This window comes from Scyliorhinus torazame, chromosome 14 (assembly GCF_047496885.1).
Source record: "Scyliorhinus torazame isolate Kashiwa2021f chromosome 14, sScyTor2.1, whole genome shotgun sequence".
Taxonomy (NCBI): Eukaryota; Metazoa; Chordata; class Chondrichthyes; order Carcharhiniformes; family Scyliorhinidae; genus Scyliorhinus; species Scyliorhinus torazame.
Genome location: NC_092720.1, coordinates 122,074,269 through 122,088,044, shown reverse-complemented (window position 1 = coordinate 122,088,044; position 13,776 = coordinate 122,074,269).

Here is a 13,776-nt window from a genome sequence, read left to right as displayed (position 1 = left end):
TACTCCACATAGTAATAATAATCTTTATTAGTGTCACAAGTAGGCTTACATTAGCGCTGCAATTAAATCACTGTGACAATCTCCCTCCCACTGTATTGACCTGATGTTAATCTACATCCAAATCCCATAAACACCTTCTACTTTAAGCTTCAACAGAGATTCCCCTTAATTACACCGATACGATTAGGGAGTCAGCCAGGGTGACAACTGTCCCATATGTGCCCCTATTTTGACTATTTGTCTAATGTCCTTTTGATCAGGTGGTGGGAGACTGAAATAAAAACAAAGGATCTTGGAAATGCTCAGCAGAAACAGGGTTAACAGCCTGGAACTTAATCCTCAAGGAGGGTCGGGAAAATTCCTGGCTTTGCCCGTTCGCTCAGGGAGAAAGTGCCCGCAAAGGTGGGATCTTAATTTCTGGAGGACAGGTGTGGGTTGGAGACTGACCAGTCGATTTGGGAGGAATTGCAGAAGCAGGGCCCAGATAAGCGGTTTAAAAGACCCACCACAGTTCCATGGGACTTTGTGCTAGTGAGAATATAAGCACAAAGGTTCCACCCCTCACACACACCCCACTCATGCCACCATATATCCTCTCCCATGGGCCCAATGTCAAGCTTTGCCCTTCCACCCAACCCCTCTCTCTTCTCATGCCCCATGTCAAGCTCTGTTCTTATCCCCTCATGCCCCCATGCCAAACTCTGTCCTTCCACCCACCCTCTCAGGTCCCTCATTGACCCTATGTCCCTCTACCCACCCCCAATGGTCCCTCACATCAAGCTACGGCAATTCACTGCCCACTGACCCACTGTACAAATTTGAGAACTAATGAACCCCAGTGTAGTCATTTTCAAAGTCAGGGTCGCAACCTACGGGTGGGTTGTGGGCAGATGCCGAGAGTGTCGCAGAGCCATCCATCACGGCGTTCCCGATCATGGGAATTAATGTGCAACAGCCGCAGCAGCCAGCTTCAAAGAATGCCGGCTGCGACCGGCTTTCAGAATGCGGGCACGCTGCGTATGCATGCCCGCTCATCAGCGCATGCCCAGAGTCCAGCAAGAAACACTGCCTCTTCCTGACGTCAGCGTGCAGACCCAGATTTTTTTTAATTCAATGCAGCCTTCCTGCCTGAAGCGACGGCGGAGAACAGGGTCTCACGCCCCGAACACTGACATCATGTGCCCTGGGCGTGATTGCGATTCCTCCATTTTGTCAGCAGCAAACAAGCAACATGACCTGTAAAATGGATCGTTTTGTAGTAAGGAAGAGAGTGCCAGAGACACAAACAGGCAAGGATCTCACAATTAAATCTGCTGGAGAGAGTGGCTCAGGAGAATCCACAGCAGAACAAAGCAGTGGTGGTGTGAGCTGTTCAGAAGAGTCCACAACAGGACAAAGCAATGGTGATTGAGCTCCAGGACCTCTGATGAACAACCCATACAGAAATGTAACATTGAATGACAAAACAAGTGAGACCGTGAGGAACAAGCAGGCATGGTAGCACAGTGGTTAGCACTGTTGCATCACAGCTTTTCACAGTAACTTCATTGCAGTGTTAATGTAAGCTTACTTGTGACAATAAAGGTTATTAAAGCAGTCGCATTAAAGGTAGGTGAAAATGGCGGGTCGCGACGGTCGGCCGGCATGGGTCCCAAAGGTTGGCCGGTTGGTAAAAATGAATTCCCAGTAAAAAAGTTTGAAATACACTGCCATAGTGTATAGTGGAATGCATACAAAAAAAGTAATCCATTGATAACTTTCTATGCTTGAAAAACGTCTCGACTGCAGCAAATACAAGTGTCAATCATTCAGGCCCTTTGAAGTTTCAAAAAAACCCATCTACATTTAACTTTTGTCAACAAATACTGTTAAATTAACCACAGAGGTCAGAGGGCCTATGTTTTCAATCAGAATTTCCATTGAAAAACAACGCAGGTGTTATTGTATTATAGTTATATTATAATAACTGTCTGGGCTCTTAGATGCAGTATTTTGCTTATGTCCTGGCTTGGGTCACTGTCCGTGTGGAGTCTGCACGTCCTCGTGTGTCTGCATGGGTTTCCTCCGGGCGCTCCGGTTTCCTCCAACAAGTCCCGAAAGACGTGCTTGTTAGGTGAATTGGACATTCTGAATTCTCCCTCGGTGTATCCGAACAGGCGCCAGAATGTGGCGACTAGGGGATTTTCACAGTAACCTCATTGCAGTGTTAATGTAAGCCTACTTGTGACATTAATAAAGATTATAATACTGTTGGAGATTGGGCCACTTTGGTTTACTTGTGAGGATATGTATTGTGATATCAGGGGAGATTATGGTCACCAGCACATATCCTCCTCCCGCCCGCGCCCCCGCGCCCCCCCCCCTCCCCCTCGAATCATAAAATAATGGCTAACTCTTTCAGTGCAGTTGTCACAGGTGCCATCTTTAAGACATTAAACCAAAGCACCATCCTTGGATGGATGTAAAAGATCCCATGGCCCTATTTCAAAAAAGAGACAAGTTCTCCTTCGTGTCCTGGCCAATATTTATCCTTCAAACAACATCTCAAAACCAGATCAGATTGCAATTTGTGGGAATTTGCTGAGCACGTTTTGGTGGACACATTTCCTACATTACAATGACTACACTTTCAAAAAGTACTTCATTGGTTGTAAAGTGCTTTGATAGAGTGGTCGTAAATGCAAGTCTTTCTTTTTAATGCTGTCTGCTTCAGCCACTGCATGGGCCACTGAGTTCTATGTTTCTCACCTCTCCGTATAAACAACTTGCTCTCAAATTCTTTATTTGTTCTGTGAATGGCTTTATTATCTATGCCCTCACATCCAGGAATCCGATCTCATATCATCTTCAAATAATGTTATGGGAACTTTTACATTCACTCCTCAGTGTTGCATTGAATGGTCAGCAGGGATAACATGTTGAGTGTTTGGAGTTCGGATTGGACCCATAACTTCCTCAGGTGAGAGTGTAACTACTGAGCCAAGGGCAACAGTACATAACAGTACATAACAGTCGTGCTGCTTTTTGTTATGAGGGGACTCAGCCTCATACCACAGAGATGTATCAGCTTTCTGTATATAGGGAACCAGGAAAGCATCAATAGAGATGTAGCTATTATCTACAAATAAAATAAATTTGCATAGTATGTATTTTCAGTATAGAATGTTCTCACTTTTTACCCCCTCCCCATCTATGATTTAAGGATGAATTCACAATAACCTATCTTGTTTCTGTGAGCAAAGATTGCTCAACAGACACCTCTCCCACCTCATTATACTCTCCCCATTCATACAATCTGCTGAGGGAAATTTCTGGACAACTGCTTCCCAATTCAAAAAGTCAATTCAGTAACTCTTAAATTTACCGTACTGGACCCAGCCCTATTCCCACCCTTGGCCTGACATTGAATCAGCCACTTGTGTTCCATACAGCGGATTATATCTATCCCATACTTAACATTCTAACCCCTAATCCTGTTGTTGATCAGGCATTTATCCAGCTTTTCAACACCTGTGAATCAACTATTTATTATGGTATATCGCACAAACTCATTACCTTAGGAAGAAATCTTTACTTGTACAATGTTGGAGCTCCACACAAGCCTCCGTCATATGGTCCGGTTGGCAAAACCTTCTGTTCCTTTCCCCCTTGTGTATTTATCTAGCTTCCTCTTAAAGGCATCCATGCAATTTGATTTCACTACTCCATGTGGTTGCAAATTCCATATTTTAGCCTCTTTCTGGGTAAAGAGGATTCTCTTGAATTCCTAACTATATTTATTCATGACTAACTTATATTGTTGGCCCCTTGGGGTGGATTTAACCCCTGCCAACAACGGAATTTTTCTATTCTATTCCTGCCGAAGTCAACGATTATACAGTTCAGATGCTGTTGCAACAGGGCCGTAAAATTCTGTCCCTAGTTTCGGATTCCCCAACAAGTGCTAACATCTTCTTTATAGCTTTATAAACAAAGAAATAACGGATGCATGTAGAAATGGTACAGCAGTTGAAGAGGGTGAGGGGGAAGATGAGAGGCAAAGGAGGGGGGGAGGGGGGGGGAAGAGGGTAGGGGGTGTCAGAGGAGGGAGGGGAGATATCCGATCGGAATTGGGAAAGGGGGTGTGTGTGTAATGAAGCCGGGAGGCAAGAGGAAGCGGAAAGGTGGTTGGAGGGAGAGTGACACAGGCCGGCGCGGAGTTACAGGAAACACGAGGGAGGCGATGGAACGCAGAGACACAAAAAGATACAGTGGCCGCATTCCAAAGTGTCTCCGCGTTCCAAACGACAGCCCGGTGTGTGGGGGGGGAGGGGGGTGAACACGTGCTGCACCTCCTGCTGCCCATACCCCCCCCTCCCCCCCCAAAAAAAAATACAGCCCTGAGTTGAGACACTAGATGAGCTGGCCTTGTGATCCCCCCCCCCCCCCCACCCCCCACCCCCACCCCCACCCACCCCCCACCCCCACCCCAGCAATCAGCATGAGTCCTGCCTGTGTTTTGAGGGACACACATGCATTCGAGCGACCTCCATTTATTTTCTGCCTACTCTATATGATCTAGCTGATGGAGTGGCTGTGACAGCCTAACGTTTGGGATGGGGATGCAGCTTGCTTCCCGTTTACCCCCGTCCCTTCCCCCGTCCCCAATCAGCAGGACCCTTACAAAAAAAAAGAAATGGTACAGCAGTTATCATGGGGGATTTTAATCGACATGTCGATTGGTTTAACCAGGTCGGTCAAGGCAGCCTTGAGGAGGAGTTTATAGAATGTATCCGCGATAGTTTCCTAGAACAGTATGTAATGGAACCTACGAGGGAACAAGCGGTCCTAGATCTGCTCCTGTGTAATGAGACAGGATTGATTCATGATCTCATAGTTAGGGATCCTCTCGGAAGGAGAGATCACAATATGGTGGAATTTAAAATACAGATGGAGGGTGAGAAGGTAATATCAAACACTAGTGTTTTGTGCTTAAACAAAGGAGATTACAATGGGATGAGAGAAGAACTAGCTAAGGCGGACTGGGAGCAAAGACTTTATGGTGAAACAGTTGAGGAACAGTGGAGAACCTTCCAAGCGGTTTTTCACAGTGCTCAGCAAAGGTTTATACCAACAAAAAGGAAGGACGGTAGAAAGAGGGAAAATCGACCGTGGATATCTAAGGAAATAAGGGAGAGTATCAAATTGAAGGAAAAAGCATACAAAGTAAGATTAGTGGGAGACTAGAGGACTGGGAAATCTTTAGGGGGCAAGAGAAAGCTACTAAAAAAGCTATAAAGAAGAGTAAGATAGATTGAGAGAGTAAACTTGCTCAGAATATAAAAACAGATAGTAAAAGGTTCCACAAATATATAAAACAAAAAAGAGTGGCTAAGGTAAATATTGGTCCTTTAGAGGATGAGAAGGGAGATTTAATAATGGGAGATGAGGATATGGCTGAGGAACTGAACAGGTTTTGTGGGTCGGTCTTCACAGTGGAAGACACAAATAACATGCAAGTGACTGATAGAAATGAAGCTATGACAGGTGAGGACCTTGAGAGGATTGTTATCACTAAGGAGGTAGTGATGGGCAAGCTAATGAGGCTAAAGGTAGACAAGTCTCCTGGCCCTGATGGAATGCACCCCAGAGTGCTAAAGGAGATGGCAAGGGAAATTGCAAATGCACTAGTGATAATTTACCAATATTCACTAGACTCTGGGGTGATCCCGGCGGATTGGAAATTAGCAAATGTGACACCACTGTTTAAAAAAGGAGGTAGGCAGAAAGCGGGTAATTATAGGCCAGTGAGCTTAACTTCGGTAGTAGGGAAGATGCTGGAATCTATCATCAAGGAAGAAATAACGAGGCATCTGGATGGAAATTGTCCCATTGAGCAGACGCAGCATGGGCTCATAAAAGGCAGGTTGTGCCTAACTAATTTAGTGGAATTTTTTGAGGACATTACCAGTGCTGTAGATAACGGGGAGCCAATGGATGTGGTATATCTGGATTTCCAGAAAGCCTTTGACAAGGTGCCACACAAAAGGTTGCTGCATAAGATAAAGATGCATGGCATTAAGGGGAAAGTAGTAGCATGGACAGAGGATTGGTTAATTAATAGAAAGCAAAGAGTGGGGATTAATGGGTGTTTCTCTGGTTGGCAATCAGTAGCTAGTGGTGTCCCTCAGGGATCAGTGTTGGGCCCACAATTGTTCACAATTTACATAGATGATTTGGAGTTGGGGACCAAGGGCAATGTGTCTAAGTTTGCAGACGACACTAAGATGAGTGGTAAAGCAAAAAGTGCAGAGGATACTGGAAGTCTGCAGAGGGATTTGGATAGGTTAAGTGAATGGGCTAGGGTCTGGCAGATGGAATACAATGATGACAAATGTGAGGTTATCCATTTTGGTAGGAACAACATCAAAAGGGATTATTGTTTAAATGATAAAATATTAAAACATGCTGCTGTGCAGAGACCTGGGTGTGCTAGTGCACGAGTCGCAAAAAGTTGGTTTACAGGTGCAACAGGTGATTAAGAAGGCAAATGGAATTTTGGCCTTCATTGCTAGAAGGATGGAGTTTAAGAGGAGGGAGGTTATGCTGCAATTGTATAAGATGTTAGTGAGGCCACACCTGGAGTAGTGTGTTCAGTTTTGGTCTCCTTACTTGAGAAAGGACATACTGGCACTGGAGGGTGTGCAGAGGAGATTCACTAGGTTAATCCCAGAGCTGAAGGGGTTGGATTATGAGAGGTTGAGTAGACTGGGACTGTACTCGTTGGAATTTACAAGGATGAGGGGGATCTTATAGAAACATATAAAATTATGAAGGGAATAGATAGGATAGATGCGGGCAGGTTGTTTCCACTGGCGGGTGAAAGCAGAACTAGGGGGCATAGCCTCAAAATAAGGGGAAGTAGATTTAGGACTGCGTTTAGGAGGAACTTCTTCACCCAAAGGGTTGTGAATCTATTGAACTCCTTGCCCAGTGAAGCAGTAGAGCCTCCTTCATTAAATGTTTTTAAGATAAAGATAGATAGTTTTTTGAAGAATAAAAGGATTAAGGGTTATGGTGTTCGGGCCGGAAAGTGGAGCTGAGTCCACAAAAGATCAGCCATGATCTCATTGAATGGTGGAGCAGGCTAGAGGGGCCAGATGACCTACTCGTGCTCCTAGTTCTTATGTTCTTATACCTATCCTATTAAACCTCATAATTTTAACCATTTGCATTAGGTCACGCCTCAGCTTTTTCTTTTCTAGAGAAGAAAAAAACACCCTGATAATTATGTCCTTTCAGCATTTAGAAACCTGAAACATGTCCCCTCTCTACTATGCCAGAGCAGTGTACAAGATGATCAGAGCTGAAAAGCCATTTGTTTGGAGACAGCCAGCATTAACAATACCATACATTCACTCAAACTCACTGCAAAATCCCTTATAGCCCAGCTTGGTGTCAGAGACAGCAATTATTGACAGTGCTATTTATGGGACTTGCAACGGTCAGCTACATCCTCCCTGGGGCCTGGATCACCAGTTGAGTCAGCAGCAGTATTTGTCGTGATATCATGGTTGTGTTGTAATTCACCAACTGACCACTAGGAGTTTCATTAGTACATAAGTGAATGTTAGAGTCAGGTAACCCCAGACTGACTAGGGAGCGGAGAGAGAGAGGTTGCTTGTGCGTGTTCATACTGGGGAGGCGGTGGCGTAGTGATATTGTCACTGGACTAGTAATCCAGAGACCCTGGGGTCCCAGGTTCAAATCCCACCACTACAGAAATTTGAATTCAATAAAAATCTGGTGATGGCCATCAAATCATTGTCAATTGCCATAAAAACTCATCTGGTTCTCTAAGGAAATCTGCCATTCTTACCTGGTCTGGTCTACATGTGACTCCAGACCCACAGCAATGTGGTTGATTGTTAACTGCCTCTCAAGGGAAATTAGGGATGGGCAATAAATGCTGACACATCCTGCAATGCCCACGTCCCATGAACAAACTTTTAAAAACTGTTATTCATCTGTTGTTTTGTATATAATTTGACCCACAGTTAATGTTAATAGTTTATAGCTTTAGTTATAGGTGTTCTTGAAATATAAATCAGACCATCTGACAACATTACAGTATTTACTTTACATCCGTTTACCCAGCAGTGACTCATAACATCTTCAGCCATCTGCAAGGGTTTCCCAAGAGAAATAACCATCACCCATTCCCACCCTGTAAACATGTTGCTGGGAGTCTCGCCTGCATAGGGGTCGCAGTAATAGATTAACAAAGGCAATGCAGCTCTGTTGAGTTTTTAAAAAGTATATATTTTTTAATTAAAGTTTTGCAAAGTTTTTCATAATAGTAATAATCCTAACACAGCAAAATAGAGTGAACATTAACATAGTGCAAAAAGAGAATATACAATCGCAATTGACTCGACGTGACCCCACGTGCCTCAGTCTTCCCACACCCTCCCAACGGAGCACTCACCCCCACTCCCCTACAGGTCGCTGCTGCCGCTGACGTTTTAATTTTCCCTGAGAAGCCATCGGACGGTATTATGCCCCCCACTCAACAGCAGCAGCTCTGTACACTTGGCAAAATTATTTGCACACATAAGTAGGCATCTGTTCGTGGTGTTGTCGTCCCTTGCTTCACCCAGGCGGAGTTTGCTGTCGTTGTCGTCTCGTTCCGCTTCTGCGGCCCTCCAGTCTTCCCCGTTTTCTGTTCCTTTGGACGTTAAGTTTGTTAATGTTTCCCTGCCTCCCCCCCTCCCCTATTGTTCCCCGTCTCTTCCCTCTACCCCCCCTCCCCTATTGTTCCCCGTCTCTTCCCTCTACCCCCCCCTCCCCGCTCCTGCCCCACCCCCGTGGCTCGCCTTTCCTTCCTCTTAGATTTAACTGTCCCCCCCCCTATTGTTCCCTGTCTCTTCCCTCTACCCCCCCTCTACTGTTCTCTGTCTCTTCCCTCTACCCCCCCCCCCCTCTCCCCGCTCCTGCCCCACCCCCCTGTGGCTCGCCTTTCCTTCCTCTTAGATTTAGCTGCCCCCCCCCTATTGTTCCCTGTCTCTTCCCTCTACGCCCCCTCTCCCCGCTCCTGCCCCACCCCCCCTGTGGCTCACCTTTCCTTCCTCTTAGATTTAGCGGTCCCCCCCCCCACCTCTCCCGGTCTATCTCTCCCTCTCATGCTTTGGCTACTCTCCCGTTTCTTGGCTACCTGGCTATTCTTCTGCTTGTTTGTTGGCCACAAACAGGTCTCGGAACAATTGGGTGAATGGCTCCCACTTCTGTGGAAGCCGTCGTCTGACCCTCGGATGGCGAATTTGATTTTCTTCATTTGGAGAGATTCCGAGAGGTCGGACAGCCAGTCTGCAGCTTTGGGCGGTGCTGCTGACCGCCAGTGGAACAGGATTCTACTGCGGGCGATCAGGGAGGCAAAGGCAAGGGTGTCCGCCCTCCTCCCCAGGAATAGATCTGGCTGGTCTGAAACCCCGAAGACCGCCACTTTCGGGCATGGATCCACCCTCAGCCCCACCACCTTGGACATTGCCTCGAAGAAGGCTGTCCGGTACTCCACAAGTCGGGGGCAGGACCAGAACATGTGGGCGTGGTTGGCTGGGCCTCCTTGGCACCGCTCACATCTGTCCTCCACCTCTGGGAAGAACCTACTCATATGGGTTCTTGTTAAGTGGGCTCTATGTACCACTTTTAGTTGCATCAGGCTGAGCCTTGCGCACGTGGAGGTGGAGTTGACCCGATGCAGTGCTTCGCTCCAGAGTCCCCATCCTATTTCGATCCCCAGGTCCTCCTCCCACTTCATTCTTGTTGCGTCCAGTAGGGTGTCGCCCTTTCTACCAGTCGGTCATACATGTCACTACAGTTTCCTTAGTCTAGTATGCTTACGTTCAGTAACTCTTCCAGTCGTGTCTGTCGTGGGTATGTCCCGGTCTCCTTTCGTAGGAAGTTTTTTTTAGTTGCAGGTACCTTAGCTCGTTCCCCCTGGCTAGCTGGAATTTCTCTGTCAGTTCGCCCAGTGTTGCGATCCTGCCGTCCGTGTATAGGTCCCTGACTGTCAGTGTCCTTCTGTCCTGTCCCCACCTTTTGAAGGTGGCGTCTGTCAGCGCTGGCGTGAACCTATGGTTGTTGCAGATGGGAGCTTTACCCGACATTCTGGTCAGGCCAAATTGTTGCCATAGTTGGTTTCAGGACTGGAGGGTGGCTCTTACCACCGGGCTGCGGGAGTGTTTTTTGGGTGGGGATGGGAGCGCCACCGTGGTGAAGGCCCGGAGGGAGGTCCCCATGCAGGAGGCCTCTTCCGCGCGCACCCATTCGGCTTCTGGCTCCTTGATCCATCCCCTTATTCGCTCGGCCAGTGGTAAAGTTGTAGGTTTGGGAGGGCAAGCCCCCCCCCCCTGGATTTTGTTTTTTGTAGGACCTTCTTTGGGATCCTAGCATTCTTCTCCCCCCCACCCCTCACCATACGAACGCCATGATTAGTTTGTCCAGTGCTTTGAAAAAGGCCTTGGGGATGTAGATCGGGATGGATCTGAATAGGAAGAGGTACCTGGGCAGCACATTCATTTTGATCATCTGGACTCTCCCCGCGAGGGAGAGTGGGAGTGTGTTCTATCTTTGCAGGTCCTTTTTTACTTCCTCGGTCAGACTGGTGAGGTTCCATTTCCAGTCCCCAGGTAGCTGAATTTGTGTCGGGCTTGTTTAAACGGCAGTCCCGTTAGGGCTGCCCCACCTACTTGTGGGTGTACCGGGAAGATCTCGCTTTTGCTCATGTTGAGTTTGTAGCCCGAGAAGGCGCCAAACTCTTTCAGGAGCGCGATGATTCCATCCATGCTGCTCTGTGGATCCGAAATGTAGAGGAGCAGGTCATCTGCATAGAGTGAGACTCTGTGCTCTCTGGCTCCCCTTCGGATCCCCCTCCAGCTTTTTGCTGCTCTGAGCGCGATTGCTAGTGGTTCAATCGCTGGAGCGAACAGCAGCGGGGACAGTGGGCATCCTTGTCTGGTGCTCCTGTGCAGCTGGAAGTATCGGAGGTTGGTATTGTTGGTCCGTACGCTCGCCATGGGAGCGTTGTATAGGAGCTTTACCCAGGAGGTGAACCCTGTTCCAAGTCTGAACCGCTCCAGTACCTCTATGAGGTATTTCCATTCGACTCTGTCGAAGGACTTTTCTGCATCTAGGGAGACGATCATCTCTGGTGTTCTCTCCCCGGAGGGGGTCATTATCAAGTTCAGCAGGCGTCTGATGTTCAAGGTAAGCTGTCTATCTTTGACAAAGCCCGTCTGGTCCCCTGCGACCACCTCAGGTACAGAGTCTTCTAACCTTTTGGCTAGAATTTTGGCCAGTATTTTGGCGTCTGCATTCAGCAGTGAGATGGGTCTGTATGACCCACATTCCGTTGGGTCTTTGTCTTTCTTAGGTATCTGCGAGGTTGAGGCCTGTGCTAGCGTGGGCGGCAGTGGGCCCCTCGCTAGCGAGTCTGTGAACATCTCCCGCAGGTGCAGTTGCAAATCTTTTGTAGAAGTCCGCCGGTAACCCGTCGGGTCCCGGCGCCTTCCCCGCCTGCATGGAGCTAATGCTGTCCACGACCTCTCCCAGTGCTCGTGGTGCTTTCAGGCCCCGTTTTCTGCCCTCCCCACGACTGGAATGTCCAGTCCATCAAGGAACCGTTTCATCCCACACTCCCTCATTGGGGGCTCTGAGGTGTACAAGCCCTTGGTAGAAGGCCTTGAAGGTTTTGTTGATCTTTTCTGGTTCTGTTTCTAGCGTGCCTCTGGTATCCCTGATTTGTGCAATTTCTCTGGTGGCTGCCTGCTTTCTCAGCTGGTGTGACAACAGGTGGCTGGCTTTGTCTCAGTGTTCGTATAGGGTCCCACGTGCCTGGCGGAGTTGGTGCACTGCTTTCCTGGTGGGGAGCAGGTCAAATTTCCTTTGTAGCTCTTTCCTCTCCGCCAGGAGCTCTACGGTCGGGGCCTCGGAGTATTTACGGTCTACCTCCAGTATGGAGTCGACCAGCTGCTGCCTAGCCACCCTTTCCTCCCTATCTCTTTGCGCTTTGAAAGCGATGATTTCCCCTCTTAGTACGGCCTTTAGTGCTTCCTAGAATGTGGAGGGTGACACCTCCCCGTTCTAGTTGTTCTCTGCCCGTGATAACCTTTTATTGAAGGCCTTGTCCGCTAGTAGGGCGACGTCCAACCTCCATGTGGGGCATTGGGCCCTGCCGGTCTCCAGGCTCACGTCCATGCAGTGTGGAGTGTGGTCTGATATCACAGTATTCCACCTAGTCTATCCCCGGAAGCACCGTTTTCCCTACCACAAATAAGTCAATTTTGGTGTATACGTTGTGTACTGGGGAGTATACGTTGTCGCCCGGGTGGGTGAACCTCCAGGGGTCCACCGCTCCCATCTGCTCCATAAAGTGACTGAGTTCCCTTGCCATGCTTGAAGTTTTCTCCATTTTGGGGTTTGATCTCTGTCTTTGGGTCCTACACACAGTTGAAGTCCCCCCCCCCCCCCCCCGCCATTAGTTGATGCGTCGCTATGTCAGGGATTTCTGCCGTGGTCTTCTTGATGAAGCTCGTGTTGTCCCAGTTGGGTGCGTACGCGTTAACTAGTACTACCGGTGCCCCATCCAGGGCCCCGCTGACCATGACATATCGTCCCCCTGGGTCCATAACCGTCTTTGTCCCCCTAAACATCGTCCCCTTGTCGATCAATATCGCCACCCCCCTGGCCCTTGTTCCATAGCACGAATGGTAGGTTTGTCCCACCCAGCCCTTTCTTACCCGCAGTCGGTCCTGCTCTCTCAGGTGTGTCTCCTGGAGGAAGACTATGTCGGCCCTCATATTTCTTAGGTGGGTGAGGACTCTGGATCTCTTCACTGGGCCGTTGAGTCGCCTTATGTTCTAGGTGACTATCCTGGTGGGGGGCTTCTGCCCCCTCGCTCCTGTGGGATTAACCATACTTACCTGGTGGACGCGCCCCTGCCCTCCGGGGTTTCTCTTTGTTAGGGGGCCGTCCAGGATGGCCGCTGTCACTGCTCTCTCCATGCAGTCGGGTCCCTGCGCTCCAGGGTTTCCCTTTGTCCCGGGGGCACCCGACATGGCCGCCCACTGTGCATCTGCCATGCGGGTAGTCCCCTGCACTCTGGGGTCTCCCTTCGCCCAGAGACCGTACTGGGTGGGTGCTTGCAGCGATTCCTTGTTTCGAGCCCTTGGTTGTGGCACTTTGTAGCCCTATTCCTTTTCAAGCCTGGTTTGTCCCTCCTTCCCTGTGTCGCCCCCCCCCTGGTCTCTCCCTCCCTGTGCCTCCCCCCCCCCCCCCCCCCGGGTCTCTCCCTCCCTGTGTCTCCCCCCCCCCCTCCCCTCCCGGTCTCTCCCCTTTCCTCCCTTTCCCTTGTACCCCTCCTTTGTCCCTCTTTCCTCTGTTCCTGTCCTAGTTTGCTTTCCCGTCTCTGTTGAGTGGTTCCCCCCATCTCCAGCCTGGCGTCTTCCCACCTGTTGAGGGCGCGCTGTGGCCCTGCTTTGTTGCATGCCCCCGGCGCTAGCTTTAGCTCTGTTGAGTTAAGGTGTACATATTCATTCAGGCCACCTGATAGAGATAATATTGCAAACAGTCTAGCCTAGCATGTGTCAATGTACACTTCAGTTGATGTCAGTGTCAGGATACTCTGCTGGTGCTTCACCCAAGTGGCCATTGATAATGTAAACGCAGACAGTGAATTTTGACTGTTTGAATACAATCTCATTCCAATCGGTTGTTGCAGATCTGAACTATTTTCTGGTT